General features: G+C 43.1%; 1 long non-coding RNA gene across 1 annotated transcript; it reads right to left on the bottom strand.

Annotated features, from left to right (window-relative positions):
- Positions 1-3,486: 3,486 nt before the first annotated feature.
- LOC311521581 lies at positions 3,487-10,244 on the bottom strand. The gene is made up of 3 exons (XR_014711922.1): positions 10,156-10,244; positions 4,018-4,130; positions 3,487-3,826 (listed from the first exon to the last, which is right to left on the bottom strand). It is a non-coding gene; the product is annotated as an uncharacterized lncRNA (long non-coding RNA).
- Positions 10,245-10,509: the final 265 nt, after the last annotated feature.

The raw sequence follows: 10,509 nt of genomic DNA, 5'->3' as shown, positions 1-10,509 counted from the left end.
GTAATGGAGTATAATGACCAATTAGTCAAATGTAAAATGTGGTAGGTGACTTCATTGTACCAGCGTGTCTAGGAAACAAGAATGAAAAATGACTTACTGTACATCTTTACCATACATCTACACCTTGCTCTTCTTCCCAAAGGTACAAAGAGTTATTAATTCAGTCTTTGGCATAGCTGCTCCTATATCAACTGCATGTCCACCCAGTCGATGACAAAGCAAAGCAACCACTTCCACAGCTCCTGACTCTAAGCACGGCTGCAAAAAGCATTAAAATGAGTAACTGACTCCTGTCTTTATGGTGGCTTCATCTTTTTATTCCTTTTTCAAACAAGCTCTGTTTTGAGTGCTTTGCTGTACTGTTACCAGACAGATACAGTTGAAACGTTGGCAGTGATGTTAAACGCTGGATTAATATAGGTTTGTTATCTTACTAGCACATCCAAAGACAAATAGTCCTACTGGACTCCACTCTTCAGCTGCAAATCAAAGTGTAAATGAACCCTTTCTCTGTTGTTTTAAAGTAGTTAAGGGGGCTCAAAATCATACTTAAAATAATTGCAGTCTCATAGACTATTGTACAATTTCTAATTATTTCTTTTTCTAAAATCCACCTTCCTGCTGCTCAGAAGTTTTAAAGGAAAATTATAGCCACTGTTAATGCCATGGTACGACATAAATGTGCTAAGATCAGTTTAATACTAGGATCGCTAGCCCTCTGGAAATAGAGCAAATGCTTTACCAGGTAAAGTGGTGAAGAAATGATGCCAGATTCTCTGCCTTGCTCTGTCAGCTTTTGTGGCACAAAAGAGATGGATTCTGAGCTTACCTCTCTAGCAATTTCACTACTGTGGGGGAGGCCTCAGGAGGTTTTGAGTTGGAAGCTGCTTTTTCAACCCCTTCTCATTGCACAATCAAGGATGGGTTACTGGGAAAAATCCTCTGCACCCAGAAATGTGTATGTGTTGTTGTAGGATAAGAAGCTGGCAGTCATGGAACTAGCCCACACTACGGGTATTTTTGTCTTTTCATGACCCTAAAAAATATTGCCAAGAACGTATCCCAGGTTTTTTTAAATTTTGAAAATCTGTCACCTTAGACTTTTCTCATTCCTCAAAGGAAGAGAGATGGAATCTGAGAGATAAAGGAAACTTCAGTATCTGCTGATCTGGTTTGAGACGTGATGGATTCACAAATAAGGCAGGTCTTCTCAGGAAGATAAGAATGACATGCTGTCAGCCTTAATACACAGGCTTCCAGAAATGTCCCATCCAGTCTCTCAAAGCAGGGTCTGGAACCGTGTGGGACCTTTCTCTAGTCTTCCAAGTTTTGCATTTCATCACCCCTATATAATCTATAATAGCTGTCTGAAGTCCTTCACATGTTGTATTGATATTGATCTCAAAGGCCTAAAGAGTTAAAAGTGTTTACAAACTCTCTCACTGTTCAACATTAAACAGTGATAGGTAGATCCAAGGTTATTTTAAACAGCGGCCTTGGTTTTACTCAGTTACTTGGCAAACACCCAAAAGCATTCATTCAAATTAAAAGTTTATTGATAAAACACAAGAAAGAACAAGAAATCAAAACAGGCATTTATATCAAAACTGTGGTTGGGTGATTATGCAAAACAAACTCAATTAAAGGCGCCGACTTTCTAACTTCTCCCCAGGGTGCTCAACGCCTGCTCTGCTCCAGGTCCCGCCCCAACTCCACCGCTTCCCCCAAGGCCCCACCCCACCCTGCCTTTTCCCACCCCTGCTTTATTCCCACCCTGCCTCTTCCCACTCTAGCTCCGCCTCTTCCCCCCCAGTGCCTCCTGCACACCGCTGAACAGCTGATCGTGGCGGGTGGGAGGTGTTGGGAGGGAGGAGGGGGAGGAGCTAATCAGCAGGGCTTCCAGTGGGTGCAGAACACCCACTATTTTTTTCCCTTGGGTGCTCCAGCCCCGGAGTTGGCACCTATGATAGACCCTTTAAAGCCTATCTCCTTTTGGAGGCAAAAATGTCAGTGTCTCTTATTTTCAGATTTCAGAGTAACAGCCGTGTTAGTCTGTCTTTGCAAAAAGAAAAGGAGTACTTGTGGCACCTTAGAGACTAACCAATTTATTTGAGCATGAGCTTTCGTGAGCTACAGCTCACTAAAAACCCCTCCAATGCATTATTAAGGATCTACAACCTATCCTGAAGGATGACCCAACACTCTCACAAATCTTGGGAGACAGGCCAGTCCTTGCCTACAGACAGCCCCGCAACCTGAAGCAAATACTCACCAACAACCACATACCACACAACAGAACCACTAGCCCAGGAACCTATCCTTGCAACAAAGCCCGTTGCCAACTGTGCCCACATATCTATTCAGGGGACACCATCACAGGGCCTAATCACATCAGCCACACTATCAGAGGCTCGTTCACCTGCACATCCACCAATGTGATATATGCCATCGTGCCAGCAATGCCCCTCTGCCATTTACATTGGTCAAACTGGACAGTCTCTACGTAAAAGAATAAATGGACACAAATCAGATGTCAAGAATTATAACATTCATAAACCAGTCGGAGAACACTTCAATCTCTCTGGTCACGCAATCACCGACATGAAGGTCACTATCTTACAACAAAAAAACTTCAAATCCAGACTCCAGTGAGAAACTGCTGAATTGGAATTCATTTGCAAATTGGATACTATTAATTTAGGCTTAAATAGAGACTGGGAGTGGCTAAGTCATTATGCAAGGTAGCCTATTTCCCCTTGCTTTTTCCTACCCCCCCCCAGACATTCTGGTTAAACTTGGATTTAAACTTGGAGAGTGGTCAGTTTGGAGGAGCTATTGCCAGCAGGAGAGTGAGTTTATGTGTGTGTGTCCCCGGGGGTGGGGGGGTGAGAAAGCCTGGATCTGTGCTGGAAATGACCCACCTTGATTACCATGCACATTGTAGGGAGAGTGGTCACTTTGGATGAGCTATTACCAGCAGGAGAGTGAGTTTGTGTGTGTATGGGGGTGGGGGGGTGAGAAAACCTGGATTTATGCTGGAAATGGCCCACCTTGATTATCATGCACATTGTAGGGAGAGTGGTCACTTTGGATAAGCTATTACCAGCAGGAGATTGAGTTTGTGTGTGTGGTTTTTGGAGGGGGGTGAGGGGGTGAGAGAACCTGGATTTGTGCAGGAAATGGCCCACCTTGATTATGAAGAGAGTGGTCACTTTGGATGGGCTATTACCGGCAGGAGAGTGAGTTTGTGTGTGTGTGGGGGGGGGGGCGGCGGACGGTGAGAAAACCTGGATTTGTGGCCCAACTTGATGATCACTTTAGATAAGCTATTACCAGCAGGACAGTGGGGTGGGAGGGGGTATTGTTTCATGGTCTCTGTGTGTATATAATGTCTACTGCAGTTTCCACGGTATGCATCCGATGAAGTGAGCTGTAGCTCACGAAAGCTCATGCTCAAATAAATTGGTTAGTCTCTAAGGTGCCACAAGTACTCCTTTTCTTATTTTCAGAGCAACCTCTCTCTGATGAAAACCCTTATTCTCAGTCTTGATGTGTAGAGGGCATTCACATATCCTGTGCTTAACAGACAGACACAAGGTGGAGGGGAGATGGGGTCAAAAAGGGGGTAATATATGACTTTTGTTGATGTTTTTGGGCCGCTGCACCGCTGGTTAGTTATGAAGGGATGCTGTTGGCTGGTAGGTCGATCATGACACCTACTGCTTGTATCCTGTTTTATCATCTGATCAGGGACATCATCTGATTGGCTCTTTTCTTCTTAGACAAGGCAGGCTTGGATGAATTCAGCATGGTTGACTTCATGAGTCTATGAAAAGCCAAGAGAGTGGGCGATAGGATAGAAGGAAAGAAAGGTGGGGAGGAAGCAGAAAATAACACCACAAGGGAAGGGAAAACACTGCAGGATCTTATCTGCCTCTGCAGTGCTGGCAGTTAGGTAACCCCATTGATTGGTGGAGGAATGGATGTCATGATAATGTGATGGCTTTTGGTACTCACAGGTGAAAACAAAGTTCCTTGAATAAGGTGAAGGCCAGCTGGTGTTTCTGTCAAGAAGAAAGTCCTTTATATGAGCCGAGATGCATTGCAGTACTGGCAGTTCCAGGGATGAGCTGGGATGCAAGGCGGGACAGGAAAAAGAGGGAGAGTTTTACTGAACTGATCTGATGAGAACTGATCATGTCTTTTTTCAAAGTCTTCTTTTAAGGAGCCCCAAAAGAGGACGAGTGGGTGTCATAGGTCATCTCCTTCCTTATTTTGTCCACCAATTAGGCCTAATATCCATCACACCAATTTTGGTCTATTAACAGCTGGTTCCACATCTTCTGTTTTTACCAAGAATAATTTCAACAGTCCTTGTGTTATATCAACGTATCCTTTTTGGTTTAGACCAATCCAGCTTCTTTGGCTGGTTATTTTGCACTTGTTACAACATTCAGTGCCGTAAACAACTTGGCCTATTTTGGCATGGTTATTATAACATCTTACGAACCTTCACATGCTTTTTACACTTGAGCTCACCTTGTAGTTACAACAGAATCTAAGGAATGTATAAAGTTTTAGAACTCTTCTAATAGCTCACATTTAGAAAGCCTGGGTACTTGCAGGTATAAATCTGAGTAAATGGAGAACAATGCATTATTATTATTATTTTATTTATGTGGCAGTTGTGCCTAGGAGCCGGGCCCCCGTTGTGCTAGGTGCTGTACAAACACAAGACAATAGACTAGTAAAAAGAAAAATCTCCAGGGTTTGTCATATATTATGTCCAAAAGGTGAAACCTAGTGAGAAAGTGACCATCACAGGAGTATCTTCCTCACTGGTGTTGTGACAGAGATTTTAGGAAGCTAGGACATGATACTGGCAGTAACATGTAAAAAGACTACTCAATATTTGTTAAGGATAACATTTCTCAGTTACAATTTTTTTTACCCTCATGACTTACATCAAAAGTAGCCAGATGCTAGCCAGAGTTCTTGAGTGCCAACACCTCTATTGTTACTTTGGAGATATGCCCCATGCAGACTACATATCGCAATATGCAGTTCTCCATAACGCTGGAATCAAGATAGAACATGGGCCCAGTAATTTATGTGGCCCTCAAATCTATACTGAAGATGAGGGCTGCTGGGATCAGCTCTATTTTATGCAACTCGTATGCGGTAACTGGGCTTTTTGTCATGTTGTCAGTGCAGCCTTCATCTGGCACAGTCCAAGAGCCCCCCAAGTCTATTGAAAACAAAGAAAGATGGGAACTGTCTTTGACTTGGAGGTTTTTGGAGGAAACACAGGAAATAATTAATTAGCCTGTGGAACTCACTGCCATATATGTTCCTAGGCCAAGAAGACTCTGTGGGATTCCAAAAGGGTTGGAAATTTATATAAATAATGGGAAAGGTTTCTACCCTCAAGCTCATGAAATGATGGGGGTTAGAGAGAACCTTCTTCTGTAGGAAAATCATTTCATAACTGTCTATTAAAGGGTGACAAGCACCTTCCACTGAAGCATCTGGGAACTGATGAAGACAGGATACTGGATCACGGGTCTCAGCCACTGTGGCAATTGTTGCCTACTTTCCTATGAAATATACAACGTTGTAAATGTTGTGTTATAGAACTAGAGAAGCTTGTTTCATATCTTTCACTGGGAAAGTATTGCTCATTTTGCTGATTATTTTTTTAAAAAATTTACTCCCAGACCTGTTATTCCTGGATACTGTCATTATTTGAGTAATTCATCATCACAGCATCTCAACAGGAAGTTGCTCATTAAAGAGGAAGAAGTGTATATCAGAGAAGCTAGTCTGTTTAGCGAATTAACTCTCCTTCCTTCAGTCATCATGGCTATTGGCATAGTTCCTTTAAAGAATTTTAAGGTAGTATCCCTGCTTCGTCTACATCTGTGGATGTTACTTTACATTGGTTCTTGAAGTTATAAAAACTGTAATGAAATATTAAACTCTGGGATATACAAATTATTTGGAAAAATAAGTAAAAGTTGAAATCTGAATTGTGTGCTCTCTTTTTCTATTACAAGATCTGTAGCCTTAGCAACACCTACAGCTTCTGAGATGTGTCCTGTGAGATAGAATGTTTTTAAAATGTTGCAACTCACTGAGATATCTTTTCAAACACTAAGGTAACTGGCATGCCCACAGTGTTAGCAAGCACTAGCTGTTTGGTTAACAAGGCTCAGTTGGCTAAAATTAAGGAGCGTTCAAGAAAGTTCATAACTGTTTAAAGATCAGGTTTATATTGCATCTCAGCTTGAAAATAAGTGATTCTTTGAGCCACTAAACAGAAATTAGATGTTTTCACCACACCCCAAGCAGAGGAACAGGCTTGTTTGTAATGGAGCAGCTTCCATGGGGAACCTCTGGATCCCTGCTAGTTGAAGTCTGTACCTCTCCTAAGAGGTTTATTTGCCTTTTGCTGGCAGTGGACTCATCAGTAATCTTGACATGTATTTTATGCTGAGGCCAATCACATGGGCCATATGAAATGCACTGGTGAGTAGGATGTATATCCTAATTATGTAGCTATCAAAAGTCTCATTTCAATTCAGCGGGTCGGATAAATTTTCTTACCTTCACAGTGTTTTAATAATGTCAACTTGGAAATCTCACTGCAGTCTATTTTGGCTAAGTATGCACACTGAACTAATTGAGACCTCTAATATAAAGAGGCAAACTCCCTGAAGCTGGTTGGAGTGGCACTTCCTTAATGTCAGATCTGAATTTAGATGATTGATGTGATATTACAGGTTCCACAAAACTAATAACTGATGTGTGATTCTTCACTGTGTCATTCAGTTTTAACGACTCCAGATTGTAAATGTATCTCCCTTCCACCTCAGTCTCTTTACAGCTCTGTTTATCTCCTTGTCTCACTCCTGATTTTATACCTTCTGTCATGCTTCCCCCCATGTATGCGCTCTCCCCTCATTCAAATCCTTGCTTAAGGCTCATTACTTTCATCAAGCCTCCCTAGGTCAGCCTCTTCACCCATGATACCTCCACACTCTCTTGCACCTGAACTGATCCCCCTGGGTTTGTTGTGGCCTGAATAAAGGCCTCACTCTTACTCAGAGAGAATGCAGTCTCATCAGTTTCAAAGGGTATGTGATGGCCGTTCAATGCTTCCTGGAAACAAGCCTTTAGACTGTATAAGATCTTCAGAGCAGGGCCAGTGGGTATGTCAATGCTTCAAATGTTGAGTGTAATTCCCAACTCGAGGAGACATACCCATGCTAGCTCTGCTCAAGTTGGCACACTGAGGGCTTGGCTACACTTGCGAGTTACAGCGCAATAAAGGAGCCCCGGGCGCCCTAGCTCACTACCCGTCCACACTGGCAAGGCACATAGAGCGCTCTGACTCCGCGGCTACAGCGCTGCGGGTACTCCACCTCGGCGAGTGGAATAACATCTGCTGCACCTTCGCTGGAGTGCCGCGGCACCAGTGTGAACGAGGTGTTGCTTTACTGCGCTCTGATTAGCCTCCAGAACGTCCCATACTCTCTTTAAGTCAAGTGGCCACTCTTGTCATTGTTGTGAAATCGGCTGCAGGAATGCAGAAATGCCCTTTCAAAGCTCCGTTTTGGAGATGCCAGCTGCTCATCAGCTCCGAGAAAAAGCAAACATTTACTGTTTGCTTTGAGTGAGTGAGAGAGAGGCGGGGAGAGGAGGGGGGTCTGAACTTACAAGACAGTGTGCTGACACACTCTCAGCACCCCAAAAACCCACTCTCTCTCCCCCCACATACACACAGCACACTCTCTCTCACACTCCACCCCACACCTGCCATTTGAAAAGCACGTTGCAGTCTCTTGCATGCTGGGATAGCTGCCCGTAATGCACCGCTCCCAGTGCCGCTGCAAGAGCGCAAATGTGGCCATGCCAGTGTGCTGTCAGCTGGACAGACTGCAGTGCTTTCCCTACTGTGCTCTACGAAGGCAGGTTTAACTCACGGCGCTCTACATCTGCAAGTGTAGCCGTGCCCTAAAAGGGGCTAGTCACCCTGAGTACTTGCCCAGCATCGCAGGCAAGCAGTGGCTTGTCCCTCCTGCTATTTTCAGCATTCTATCTTGATCAGAGCTAGCGTAGGTACATTTTCTTGAACTGGGTATCACACCCCAGCTCTCTGTGTAAACCTCTAGCCTCCCAGGTCTTGAGCTCAGACCCAGGAGTCCCCAGACAGCTGCCACACCCTGGCCATCCATCCATTGGCTACTGAAAAGCTACTAGGGCTATACCCCCTGCTAAGGCACCACCCCTGGGAACTCTGGAGGATTGCCCTGGCTCCACCGATTGGGCCAACCACACTATTTAAGATTTTTGTGTTAGAAATCTGAAGAACTGGTCTTGGAAGTGGTTCCTGAAAGACAGCTAGACCGCTCAATCCCTGAGAGCATAAGAAAAGAGCAAGAATCAGCTAGGCTCTCTGGGATTGGTAGCCTTTCAGAGAGGATAAAACACCTGAGAAACACTGATTAGGATTAATGTCCTTCAAAACCTCCATCTTGTCAAAAGTAATAAAGTCCATGTCAGTGAAGCATATGGAAGTAAAGCAGGCACACATTTCTGCAGTAGGTCACAGACTGTGAGAGCTGAGGAGAATTCTGAACAAACTACCTGTTATGCTGCTTATGCTACGAAAGCTGCTCTACAAATTCAAGAATTGAGCAGGCCCTCATCCAACCAAGGTATATCTAATTAATTGCTGATAAGAAAGGTCTGTTCTCCCTAAAGGTCTTCCATCCAAATACCAACTCTGCCTGGATTTGCTTTGCTTGTGAGATCTAGTAAGCTCACAGGCCCAGGTGGTCTGAGTGCAGTATCACTGGATGAAACCAATCATTAAAGTAGATAGAGACAGGAGGGGAAACTCTTACCACAGTAGCCAAAGGAGAGGGGGAGGCATGGGGAGCACTACTATCCCAATCCAGAGAAATGAGTGGAGCGTTCCCTCTGTTTTTAGCAGAGAATTACAGTCGTGCACCTCCCATTCACCGTATGTTAACTTCTAGGTAAAACTCGAGCTATTCCTTTTAACTAGATTGATACCAATGATCCAATCTGCTAGTTTTCTTGGCAAAGTAAACACATCCAACAATCAGACTAATGGTGATGGTTGAAAGAAAAGAGCGTATGATGTTTGTTAAAGTGGTCATAAAAGTAACATATCTGGTAATACTGCTTAGATAGTAGAGCAAACGGAATGCCACTAAACACATACTGGGCACATTTTTTTTTGTCAGATAACTTATTTGATTTTTTTAAATTATTCAGCTAACCCTATAGTTGGTCAAATAGTCTTCTATCAATAATTAATTTAACAATTGATGGAATGCATAAAATTATTCAATAAATGAACATTTGCCCTGATATTATATGAGCTATAATAAATTCTCAGTACATGAAACAGAAAACCCAGAGACCAACATAAATATTGAGTATTCATAGTGGACTTTGTCATTTTAAGTAATATATTTGCATGTGTGTTGGTGTTTTGGAAATTGAAAGTGGGAATTTTATGTCCAACTGAGACAGAATTTTGGGATAAATGTATTACATATTGACAGTGTCAAGGTTCCTTCCCCACTCTGAACTCTAGGGTACAGATGTGGGGACCCGCATGAAAGACCCCCTAAGCTTATTCTTACCAGTTTAGGTTAAAAAGTTCCCCAAGGTACAAACTTTGCCTTGTCCTTGAACCATATGCTGCCACCACCAAGCGTTCTAAACACAAAACAGGGAAAGAGCCCACTTGGAGACATCTTCCCCACAAAATATCCCCCCAAGCCCTACACCCCCTTTCCTGGGGAGGCTTGAGAATAGTATCCTAACCAATTGGTTACAAAATCATCAAAGACCCAAACCGCTGGATCTTGGAACAATGGAAAAATCAGTCAGCTTCTTAAAAGAAGGATTTTATTATATAAAAAAAAAAGAAAGGTAAAAATCATCTCTGTAAAATCAGGATAGAAAATACTTTATAGGGTATCCAGATTCAAAACACAGAGGCTCCCCCTCTGGGCAAAACCTTAAAGTTACAGAAAACAGGAATAAACCTCCCTCTTAACTCAGGGAAAATTCACATAAAACAAAAGATAAATTAATCTGCCTTGCCTGGCTTACCGATACTGGTTGCAATATTGGAGACTTGGATTAGGATGGGTTGGAGAAGATGGATTTCTGTCTGGCCTCTCTCAGTCCCAAGAGAGAACAAAAGGTAAGCAAAGAGCACAAACAAAAGCCTTTCTCCCCACCCCCCAAGGTTTGAAAGTAGCTTGTTCCCTTATTGGTCCTTTCAGTCAGGTGTCAGCCAGATTAGCTGAGCTTCTTAACCCTTTACAGGTAATAGGATGTTGCCTCTGGACAGGAGGGATTTTATAGCACTGTATACAGAAAGGTGGGTGAAACACTGGCTGTGATTTCTTCCTGGAGCTCTAGGATAAAACAGAGTTAATAAGACACATGCATCACTAAATA

The sequence above is a fragment of the Lepidochelys olivacea genome (genome assembly GCF_965140295.1).
Source record: "Lepidochelys olivacea isolate rLepOli2 genome assembly, chromosome: 6".
Lineage (NCBI taxonomy): Eukaryota > Metazoa > Chordata > Testudines > Cheloniidae > Lepidochelys > Lepidochelys olivacea.
The sequence above is the reverse complement of the archived record's forward strand: the minus strand, read 5'-3'. Positions and strand labels throughout refer to the sequence as shown.